We start from the raw sequence: 12,793 nt of genomic DNA on the forward strand, positions 1-12,793 counted from the left end.
ATTCCCAGGGTAGTCTCCATTTAACAAATGGTTGCTACAGGTTACAAAAGCCTGGCTCCTTTGTCTCAATTTGGGGCAACACTGAAGGGCCATCCAGACTCCAGAGCTTCCCAAAGGAGTATCTGTCCTCTGTTAAAACTGACTCACCCAGTTTATCTTCACCCTCTGCTCAGCCCTGTTCTTTTCATTCCTTGCTGGCATTATTTCTAAGCATTTTCATCAATAAAACCCCTGTGCATAAATCTCCATCGCAGAGTCTACTTTCAGAGGACCCGCCTTAAGACTACTCTAAAATGTCTTTATTCTTCAGTCAGAGTGAAATACTAGACATAAATATGTTGTATTACACGCAGGTTCTAGGATGACCCTGGTTTATTTTACTGTAGTATTTTTAGACCTGGTTTCCTTGTCTATTCTGGACACAAGGACATAATCCTTCTGTGATAGTGAATTGTCAATTAAATTTGAAATTACCTTGAGGCATACTTTGGGGGCAAATCAGTGAGGGTAATTCTAGAGAGATTTAACTGAGGAGTGAAGACCCAGCCTAGATGTGGGTGACACCGTTCCTTGGGCCAGGCTCCTGGACTAAATTTTAAAAAGAGAGAGGATAAAGCAATCAGAGAACCAGCATTCATCTCTCTGTGCTTCTTTGTTGCGATGCAATGTAACCACTTCATCCCCTTGCTGCTGTGCCTTCCCTGCCATGATGGATTGAATGTTCAAACTGTTAGCTAACATAAACCTCCTTTATTGCTTTTGGCTATGTTCTTTATCACAGCAATGAGAAAAGTGACTGATGGACTTCCCTATTTTCTCTCCATATCCAGCCTGCGTCCATTCTCCACCTTTGTCTGCTTGCTCTTGTCATATGTGTTTATTAAATGAGTGTGGTGTATAAGGCACATGACCAGTAAGCACACCACCTGATGATTTTCACTAAGGCATCCATTCCCGAATGTAAATAGTATACAGATCAGGATGTACCCTGTAAGTGGTCCTTACAACCACCCCATTCAATAGCTACCTCCTACCCGCCAAGAGATAAGCTCTCTTCTCCACTTCACTGTTCTTGCCTACTTTGGAGACTTTTTGAACTTCAGATGAATGGAATTACGTAGCATGTGGTCTTTTTTCCTGGTTTTCTTCATGGAGCCCAATTTCTGTCCAATTCCTTCATGTTGTGCATATTTCATCTTGTGTTCTTATGCAGCTCTCCTCTGTCCAAACAGGCTTTGTGTTTGCTTTGGCAGAAATGGACAGTTTCCATGCCGCTTATACATTCCAGCCAGCACTGTGTCTGAGTTCCTGTGGCTCCACATCCTCCACACTCAGATTGTTAGATTTACAATTTTCCCAATTTGGTGTTTTGCTGAGGTTATCCATTCTGGTTTTGGTTAAAGGCCCCCTGGTCGTTGGGGGGGGGTCACATTCTCATTTGGATAGGCCCTTTGGATGCCGTCTCTTGTCTATTCCTGCACCCATGATATTCTCTGCTATTCCACACATTGGTTGGGAAAGAACAGATTTCAATAAGACTAGGAAGAGTCAAGAATATGAAGACTATCTCAATTTAAAGAGGGATTATATTTTAGAAAATGTCCTACATTGTGCTAATATTCCATATCACTCTACAATGTTTACATATACTTATTACATATACTTACAACTTTTAAGAAAATGTTAACTTAAAAAAGTTCTAACTCTTAAGAAAATGCCTTTTCTTCACCAATCATGTATGTAATTGAAATCTTTCACTCTAACATGGAGATGCGAGAAGAGTTGGAGTCCACATTGAATGCCAGAGCTGGAAAGAGCAGCAAGTGTGTCAGCTGGAAAGGAACGGGAATCTTACGAGCAGAGTGGCTTTCATGAATACCAACATGAAATCCATAGTCTTCTCTTATCAAAAAACCCGAGACCAAATAAAGTAGTATTGAACAGAATTCTAAATTGTACAGTATTGAACAAAAGGCCCTAGAGGGGCCATTTTGTTTAAAGTAGCACTGATCCACACCTGACTGTCTCCAACATCAATCCTCCTAGTGACCCCAGCATTGCCACTCTGATTGGAAATCTTTCTGTTTGCATGAGGATTCCTACACTGGCTAAGAAAACTGCACGGCTAAACTCTACAAGGTGTAGCAGCATCAACCTGGGATACAGTGCATTTAAATCGTGAGTATCCCCAGATGGACTTGCATTTTGGAGTCTTTCCCTGTCCCCTGCCCTAGCTGGTTCTTTGCAGATGTTTTAGTGACTGTGGTAGAAGTGTTTAAAAATGCATTGAAGGGGTTTCATGGTAAGCAGGTGTTTAAAAACAAAATGAAACAACAGAAAGAATGTGACCTCAGGTAAGGAGGTTTTCACATGTTGTTAAACTCCAGTAGAGTCTGATCCAGCATCTGACGTGTACTAAGTTTTTCTTCATTGGCATAGGCCACTTTCTCTTTTAAATCATCAATCCTCTTCTCCAATTTAGTCACTGTCCTCTCTGCAAACTCAGCCTGAGTAAGCCTCCTTCAGCTTGTCAGAAAGGACTTGGATCTCCTCTTATTTGTCTTCTTTCTGCGAGGACTTATCCTGTGCAGCCATTAATGCTTTCAAGGTCTGAGGTGCTATTCCTGATTGTTCTTCCAGCTGTCAAACTTGGCCTTTTGAGAGCTCGTTCAGCCGGCTCCTCCACACGTTCCAGGTCACTCAACGATGACCAGCTTACAGTCGCCTCTTCATCCTTGTGGTCGGCATCTTCAATGTGCTTGGCCTCTTTCAGTTGGATCTCCTGAATTTCCATCTTCTTTTTATCCCTTCTGGCTCAGCCCTCTGACGTTCATATTCTCTCACTCTCATCTGCGGCCTTCTCTGCCTCCTCCAGCTTCTGCAGAGCTGTGGCCACATGCTCCTGAGTGCAATCCATCTCCTCCTCAACCAGCTGGATGCACAGGTTCAAAGAAGCTGCACTGACTTGAGTGCTGGTAACCCTTCTCTCCACTAGTTCCAATTTCTCCTGGGCATCTTTGAGAGTCTCCAGTATTTGTCCAGTCGCTCTTCAGTGCCCTTGTCTTTCTCTTGCAGCAACACCAGCTCCTCTCCCAGCTGCTTGCTCCTGCCTTCTGGCGCCTTCTCGTTGGCCTCTGCCTTCTGGGCTTAATCCAAGGCATTTTCTTGTCCAGCTTCAGCATCTGCATCTTCTTCATGGCATTCATGGTGGGGGTGACAAGGGACCCCTCCTCCCCCTCCCCGGGCAGTAGTAGGAGCTGAGACAAGTGTACAGTGCGGAAGCCAAGCGAGAGAGCTAAGGAGGGATTTTGTAATCATGAAAGCTACTTGCAATGGATGGGCTGCATTGGGAGCTGTAGAGGAGAATGAAATTTCAGTTTAATAAATAGAGAAATGTGGTCATTTGAGAACTATGATTCTGCAGCATGAAAAAAAATCCCATTAGTTGTAGGACCTCAAGCATTATTTTAGCATAAAGTTACTTTATGGGCCTCATATGTTTCCCAAGAGTTGGTTATATTTCCATTTTCTGTATTACTTTAAATGCTAAGCCATTTCTCTCTGATCCCTTTATTTACTACTTCTTAGATCCATATTATTTTTCTTTCCATCATATACCCCCTCCCAAATGCATATGGTCTGGGAGGGGCATAAATGTATTCTCATGTTTGCCTCAAAGTTCCCATGTATGAAAGTGTACGTGGCTTTGCTTTAGGTATGAGAATGGACTTATGCCATTTTATGTGTGCTGCCAAGAAGAGAGGCAGTGGGTCAGGCTCAGCTTGTAAATTGTCTAATTTTTGTAGTAAGAATTAGAAAACAATAAATGAACAGTACATTTGCATAATAGCCATTTCAACATCATCAAATCCCAAAAGGGGGTGGGGAGAATCTGTTGTCTGGTTCCTAATATTTCTACAATAAATCTCATCAATCCTATCTCTGGTATACTAACAAAATTAATACTCCTTTCAGTTTTTCCAAAATCCAAATGTGTCTGCATTGCTGTCTTCTCAGAGTGGACTCTGAGATCATACATCCTGTGGATTGATATATTCCTATGTATTTCCTGGTCATGCAGCCCACATTGGAGATGAAAGTCAGGGACCATGAGTCATCATCAGAGGTATGTTGACTAGAGTGTCTAACCTGGGTTATTGAAGGTCTCACAACACAAACCACCAACACTGCCTGTACTGACATGACTTTGTCTTCATCTCCAGCCAAGCGATGCACCACAGAGCCCTTATCACCTTGGAGATCTGAGGCCCAAGGAACGTGCAAGAAAGCTGTATGTCCTGACCTGCAGGTCCCTCTAAGCACTTGTCTGATATCTTGACTTGACTTCTCTGACAGTTCTCTCTCTCTCTCTCTCTCTCTCTCTCTCTCTCTCTCTCTCTCTCTTTTGGAAACTTGGTTGCAATCTCCATCTAGCAAGCACCTCAGGGTAACAAGGCTTTATGTGTGTTTACAGATTTCTCTTCCCAATCATGATCATCTTTTGTCTCAAAGTTAGAAACATCTTGTAACTTCCTCCAATTCCCTTGCCAGTACAACCTCTAGACAGAGGAAGACTGGCCTGTCTCCCTTCCTCCCGCCCTCCCTCCCTCCCTTCTTTCCTTCCTCCTTTCTATCTTTCTCCTCATTGCCTTCTACAATGTATGCCAGAGTCTTTTATACAAATACAGCCCTAGATTATGCATCTACATACAGTGAGACATGCTTCTGGAAAAATCTCATTATCACCCTAGACGGCCAGGGAAGTTAGAGAGTTAAATCAAACAGGCTTAAAATTCTCATCTCCCAATTCTCAAGTGACAGCCTATGGGTCAAATCACTAAGGCTATATCAAATACAAGCTTCAGCTTGAGAAGTGCTTCAAAGCCATGATTAAAATGCCATTTAAAGATTCAAGGCTCCTATCATCTGCAAGGCATAGTTCATTGCTCCAGAGGGAGCTTTACTCCCTAGCATACCCAGACTAAACACAACACCTTAGCCTTCAGTGGCCTACCAGCAGCTTCTATTGTTTATTTCTTTTTAATGGAGTTGCCCTCTCGTCTCCCCATGTTGGCAGGACAGAAAAGTGACTTTGCAGCCACTTCCAGGCCCCCAGCCCTGGCACGCCCCCAGAACCTCACTCTGATTTGTGTCTCAGTCGTCTGTGGAACTTTCCAGAACTGAGAGATCCAAGGCACATTTTTTCCAAAATCTGTGTTCCAAATCCAGTTTGGAACTTAGCAAGTATTGGCTTTGTCTTCTTGACAGTAAAAACAAAAAGGAAAAACAGGGGGAAAATCCTTGAGTTTGTACATTCATTTGCCACATTGCTCCTCAGAGGAAAATTGAAAATGAAGACAGATTTACAAGCCTCTTCCAAGAGTAAACAAGTTCTCACAGCTTTCTGGCAGAATGTTTTAAAAAGTGCATAAAAGATTTGGTTGTGTTTTTTTTTTTTTTTTTTTAAGTGGTGTGTTTAGATCCAAGAAAGACTCTTACTTTAAAGCCGGTCTGTGTTCTGTGATGTTTTTACATCACCCCGACCCACTATAGAGATACACACTACATTTCAGAAGTGTTCAGAGCTTTGGATAAAAACATCCAATGTCAATGGAAGTAGTCAATCTTCTCCTCCCTTGCCTTTCTCTGCCCTCCCCCCCCCCTCATGGTTCACCAGGGAGACTCTATAATTAGACAGATGTGGTTTGTGCATGACATAATAATAACTAACATTGAAACCTGGCCATATGCCAGGCACTTTACATAAACTATTTCATCAGTGGGGGTTTGTTGATATTTCATGTGGTGGAAAAAGTTGATACAGGGTGATTGGATCATTTGTCCAAGGCTAGCCAGCTGGGAGAGAGTGCCATTCAAATATAAGTCACCTGATTCTAATAGCCCTAGAACTACTTCATAGCTCTCCTGCTTCTTACTACCTAATGTTAGTCAAAGACTGTTTTCTACTAAGGGCAAATTTCTGTTAGTGTAATAAGGAACAGTATCCAGTGCTGGCTGGAAAAAATAAAATTATAAGCATTTGAAGTTGCATTATAGGCCGAATATGAATTTTTCATGCCCACTAAACGTTTTTGGAAGGAAATCAGTCTGCACTGGGATGAGATACGTTTGACTTTGGATACTGAAGGTGAGGCACAGCTGCAGCCCAGAAAGGAGCGTTCCCCTTAGCCTTCTACCCTCCCTCAGACTAAAAACTCATCCTGCCATCTTCCCCAAAGGCAGGGAGGGACATCCAGTTAGAAACCACCCTCATTTCCTCATGGAAAGGAGGTAATCGGATGGAGGGCATAACAGATCTCACATGCTAGGTGGCAAAGTGATAGATAGAGATAGAGATAGATAGAGAGAGAGAGAGAGAGAGAGAGAGAGATAGATAGATAGATAGATAGATAGATAGATAGATAGATAGAGAACACTGCAACCAGCAGACGCTGGTGAAAGGGGAGGTCATTCAGAAATGGAGAAATCAGAGACCTAGGAGAATGAAAGTGGACTGTGGGGAGGGCACCTGGGATGTGGAGGCGATCTGCTTGGAACTCTGGCAAAAAGCATAGACAAGAAGCTGGGCGTGGTGGCGTACACCTTTAATCCCAGCACCAAAAAAAAAAAAAGCATAGACAGGAAATATTCAAATCGTACTTAATCAAAACAGCCCACAGAAAAAGGAGCTAGCCCAGGACACACAAAAGACCACAGCCCTCTCTTACTAGTGCCTATAGTTCACAGGCCCTCTTTCCTGATGCCTCTATGAAAACTAAACATGGGGGGAAAGGCATGAAGGACCCCAAGACTGCTACTCCAACAAGACAGCTACTCATAAATACCCCACAAACAGTAGTCTGCCCACAATCTCTAATTCTCCTGAACACTATATCACCCTGCTCTATAATTACCATTTTTAGTGTTTAAATTTTCTGCTCAGGATGTAGCTCACAGGTACCGGGTTTTCCTTGTATGCCCAAGGTCCTGGGTTCAACCCCCAACACTGAAAATAGAAAATTATAAATTTAATACTGAATCTTATGACAAATTTGAAAGAGCGAACCATCTTACATGGATCTATCTAAAAATAACAGTAAAACAAGCACCCACATAATCTGTGACCACATTCCAAAGTCAGGACTAGTACCTTGTGTTCTGTTGGTGGCTCTCCTGAGTTTCTTCCTTCTCCCTCTCGGTTCAGCTACGATTCTAAATTTTAACTCTTCTGTTTTTCCTTTGTGACTAAATCACTTTGGCCATTCTTTAAACACATTGCTAAATTTTCAGCATTTTTCACCTTCTGGACTTACTTTTATTATTGTGTTTTTGAGAGCAATACATGATGATATGTGTAGCTTTCTTTCTTTTCTTTTTCTTTCTTGACTTTTTAAAACAGGGTCTCACTACATAGCCCTGACTGGCCTAGAACTGACTGTGTTGGCCTCAGACTCACAGAGATCTGCTTGCTTCTGCCTTCTGAGTGCTAGGATTAAAGGCCTATGTCACTGTACCTGGAGAGAGAGAGAGAGAGAGAGAGAGAGAGAGAGAGAGAGAGAATAGAGTTTTCTTTAAGGATGTGACCACTGGTAGGTAGACCATGCTCCAGGCTCTGGAAATCCACCAAAGACTGTTTGGACAACATAAATTGGACTCAATGGACTGTGGAAGAAAGTAAAAAAGGAGGACATGAATTTGGGTGGGTAGGGAGGTGGGACTCAACCTGGGAGGAGATGGGGGAGGGGTGTGAATGTGATCAAAATACATTGTATGGAGTTCTCAATTAATAAAAATATTATTTAAAAATAAATCCAAAAATGGAAAAATGCTTTCATATCCATGAAAATTCTTATTTTTGCCAAACTTTAATTTTTGCTAATAGGAAATTGAATAAAATTGGCCTTTAATTTCAGTTTTCTTGATTATTGTTAAGGACCTTTTCATATTAACAACCTTTTTATGTTTCTCTGAAATTCAGACTCACATGCTTACTTTTTTTCCTTTTTCTTATTGATTAGTAAGAATTTAATATGTACTTCAAGTCATGATGCTCTGTTGATAACATGGAGCAAATATCTTGAAGCTTGATCTGAAATATCTACCTGAAATGCAGATTGATGGTTTGGTAGACAGTTAGTTGAAAAGTAATTAGAATACAGGCTTTTCAAAAAAGGTCATGGTCCTAAGATGTGGTAAGAAAATCTGGCAACACTGTAACCTGTTGTAAGATGAAAAGCAGACCATGAGCTAAAAAAGCATATGTAGGTCTAGGTAAGCGTTAGTTAGACAAATAAGGATGTTAATGTGTATTTACTAGCTACTCATCACCTTCAGCAGGTATAGATAAGACATCTACAGGCTTGGGAAAGAATCATCCAGTTACAAGCAAAGACAGAAGAGAGATCAGAACAACAGAGAAAAGACAGTACATAAACCGGCTACAAGCAACCAGCTCAGAAGCCTGTCTTTGAGGCGATGAAGGTTCTAAGGCCCACTCTATACTTTACAAGCTATCATGGAGGAACACACTCTCTAATTGTTTCAGATGTGGACTGGAGAATGATCATCAAGGACAAAACACAGGCAGCAAAGCCAGAGACCATGGAAAGTTGTCCGATAAGATAGTAGAGCAACTGTATAGGATTATTACGTGGGCCAGGAGAAGAAGCTTCATGATCACTGCTTCCTGGGCTGTGATCACTGATATAAGATTAACGAATGCTGTGGGGGTATTTATTCTGCCTCTCAAATTCGAGTCTGGTTATCATATCTGTTTCAATATTGCACACTGTTTGCATATTTGTGTTGGATGAGGGAGCAAATGACTTTGAGTTTATAGATTATTGGACTCAGGAGAAGTCACATCTGGACATTATAGAAAGGACAACAGATGACCCAAGAATCCTAAACAGGAATAAATGGCTTGACTGAATGTCCCCTTTCCCTTTGTAGAAGGAAGTACACTCAATGAAGGACAGAACCTGAGGAAGAGGAAAGGAATGATTCTGATGTTATATTTCTTACATAGAGTTAATCATGCACTTCTGAGAAAAATTACAATGTGTTCTATCAATTTATGTTATGGCAATCACTTTTCTTGCTGTCCAGAAGCTAATATATCTGCCCTTGACTTTAACTTGGAAACTAAGGATACAGAGAGACAAAGCCTTGGAAGAATTCTCCGGTGGTGTGGTGGTAGTTGAAGGAAGTGAAGTTTGGGGGCCAAAATGGCAGAAGTGCCCATGTAGTATCTAATGGCTACTGACCACTTTCCAAGGTCAACAGCATTGTTAGCACAGAGGGTACAAGGCAGCAACAAGCTGGACTACGTCACTTGGGGACTGGAGTATGTGACTGGTCACCCTCTATCCTACTCACTTCTCTTGTTACTATGACCACATATCTGACAAAGCAATTCAAAAGAGGAAGAATTTCTTCTGGCTCATGGTTGGAGGGAATGTAGTCCATCATGGTGGGGAAGGCACGGTGACAGCTACAAGAGGTGTGAAGGGATTTTTCCATTGAACAAAAGACAGAGATGACAGGAATCAAGACCAGCCTACAAACCTCCGGGCCTACCCAACAGACCCACTCCTCCAGCTCAGCCATACCTCCCCAAATGTTCCACAACCTCTAGAACGGGGTCCCCAGCTGGTCACCAGGTAGTCAAACACACGAGCCTGTGTGGCACCCTTTACATCCAAACTTTAACACCCTAAAATGTAGGATGTTACCATCATTCCAACCATCATTCTCTAGCCCTGTTGCTGTTCTATAAATAACTTAATATAATTTTAATAAAGTTCATTCTTGGTTGAATTAATCAGAGTAAATTTATTTTATAACAAAGTGCTTTTAACATTGTCAATGTAAAACTGTTTTTTATTTGAAGCCATGCTTCTGGGGACTGTCAAGATAACTTAGCAGGTGAAGGTGCTTGCTGCCCAGCCTGATGATCTGAGTCCAATACCCAGAATTCCCATGGGTGAAGGGAAATAATGAACTCCACAGGTCATTCTCTGATCTCCATGGTGGTGGTCTCACTACAACACAGGAATACCCACGAGTACACACAGACAAACACAGACAACAGACACACACACACACACACGCACGCGCACACACACACACGTGTAAATAAATACAATTTTTAAGCCAGGATTTTATTTGACCTCCTTTTGTTCTATCTTCAGTAAAGGCACAAGTGAAACAAGTTCAGAGAGAAAAATAAGTAGAAAAATGGCCAGTATGGGGGCTGGGAAGACAGCTCAGTCAGTAAACTGTTTTGCAAGCATGAGGACCTAAGTTGGTTCCCTAGAACCCACGTAAATAAATCTAAGTGTGGTGGCACAAAATCTCAGCACTACTAGAGAGGCAGAGACAGGAGGATCTCTGGGGCTCACTGATTGGCCAGTCTTGTCTACTTGGAGAGTTCTGGGTCAGTGTCTTAAGAAGCAAGGTGAATGTCACCTAAGGAATGACTGACCGACCCCTGAGGTTATCTTCTGGGCTCCACATGCCCATACACACACACACACACACACACACACAAGAAAAATGACCAGAGCAAATTGGCATTCTCATTCCTGTGATCCACCCATGTTGTGCTGGCACCTGACTTCTTTCTTTATACCTGAACAGTGTCTTCTCTAAATCATTCCCTCACAACTCCTTCACTGGCTGCATTCTGTCCACAGTGTGATTCCAAGAGATCCCAGTTTGGAAAATACACTGCATCCCATCACTCTAAAGGAAATGTTCCTAGCTAGCCTCTCTCCCCAGTGTATCTTTGGCTTTTGAGAAGCATTGTCATCACTACCTCATCAACATCCCTTCAGTCAACAGTTACCCTGTGAATTCTGTGAATTCTGTGGCATTAACACTGCTAAATGTGGGGATGGCTCACAAAAATATACTTTGAGGTGACAGATTGGTGGCAGCTTGGCAAACATATTAAAAAATCCTGTCTTAGACATATTACTCATGAAATGGTATTTTTAAAGCACTTCAGCATAGTTTTATTTCCATTTCAACCTTATAAAAACAGGCACACTGAATATAGTGTGGAATGAAAGAATTTTCATGGAAAGTCTTTTGATGAATTTAATGGATGCAACAAAAACACCCAAAACACAGGCAGTTCTGAGAAAAATCGAATCATTTTGGTTCATGATTCAAAGCAACTGCCAGCAAGGCTTGACTTAATCAAGTTTACCATTGAGAATATTGTTTAATACAATCAACTATGTATGGAACAGACACTTGTGGTAAGTGTTGAAATAAACGATACAGAGAGTATAAAGCAACAGCACATGAACATGGGGTCTTCTCAGATGTGAAATAAAGAGGAAGGCAGAGCATACTGGGTATGATTTGAGAGGATGCTCTCTCTCTCTCTCTCTCTCTCTCTCTCTCTCTCTCTCTCTCTCTAAGTAAATTGCTCACTTAAATGAGAAGGCTACATATTGGCCAGGATTTTGGATAAATTCTAAAAGCAGCTCAATTCAGTATAAACAGAAAGGCAACATATTGAAAAGATATCCGTAACTGCAGAATTGCCGGACAGTCAGAGAGCAAAGCTTATGATACAGGAATATCAGGGTATCTTTGAGAGTGATGGAACCTTTCTCAGGGCTACTGTGCTTAGCTTGAGAGACTAGGATCCCAGAAGCTCAACAGCCACCAAAACCAACTCAAGCCAGAGGCATTGGTTTCTTTTCTCAAACTAAAGAATGAAATTCGGGGCTGGAGAAATGGGTCAGCAGTTAAGAACACTGAATGTTCTTGCAGAAGACCCAGATTCAAATCCCAGCACCCACATGGCAGCTAACAACTGTCCATAACTCCACTTCCAGGGGATTCTACAGGCTCCTCTGTTCTCCACGGGCATTGCAGGACACAGGTGCAGTTACATACATGCAGACAATACACGCATACACATAAAAATAATAAATAGGCCTCTCTCCTACCCGCAGGCCTCTCTCCAGGACCAAGAGCTCTGCAGTGGAGTCCCCAGGAGTCCTTGGGGCCTTTTCCCACCACATCTGGCTTTGCATCTCTCGGTGGCACGGCCACCAGCTGCCCTAGACCAGCATCTTCCCCGGGCCAGGCTCCCAGGTCAGTCTAACCCCCAAATTCCTGAGGCCAAAATCGTTCCTGGAGAGATCCAGACCTTAGGAGAAACCCTGAAAATATCTGACCCTCATAAGGATTGGGCCTCTGTGGGAACTCCTGAAGACAAAAGCAATCCAGCCACTCCAATATAAAATCAAAAGAGCGAACCGGAAGCTTAGACGAACCAGCTTTTCATGCCCAAAAAGTAAACCACAAAGACATATAAAGTTCACAAAAAGAAGCAGACGTAAACTTGAAGGCCGGAATCTCACACAAGAATCAAAAACTACAAAAGAAATTCACATGTCAAACTCACAGAGACATGTCAAAATCACAGAGAAAAAATAACATGAAAACCAAAATAACTTATCCCCACCAAATACCAATAGTTCCCTAAGGAGTACAGTGAGAACCCCCTAGAGATAATGAGGACATGGAACTCAAAAGAACAATTATAAACATAATAAAAGAATTAAGTGCATTTAAAGAACACACACACAAAAAAAGAAATCAAGAACTGAAGGAAGATAGGGATAAACTTCTGAACGAATTCAGAAAAGAGTTAGAAATATTGAAGAAGACTCAGGCTGAAATGAAGAAGGAAGTGAAACACTCAGTAACCCAATTAGAAATGACAGGAGAAAGCCTCACCAATAGGATGAATGAAATGGAAAACAGA

General features: G+C 42.0%; 1 pseudogene; it reads right to left on the reverse strand.

Annotated features, from left to right (window-relative positions):
* Positions 1 to 2,366: 2,366 nt before the first annotated feature.
* LOC103747058 lies at positions 2,367 to 3,206 on the reverse strand (annotated as a pseudogene).
* Positions 3,207 to 12,793: the final 9,587 nt, after the last annotated feature.

This window comes from Nannospalax galili, unplaced genomic scaffold, assembly GCF_000622305.1.
Source record: "Nannospalax galili isolate Female #2095 unplaced genomic scaffold, S.galili_v1.0 scaffold264, whole genome shotgun sequence".
Taxonomy (NCBI): Eukaryota; Metazoa; Chordata; class Mammalia; order Rodentia; family Spalacidae; genus Nannospalax; species Nannospalax galili.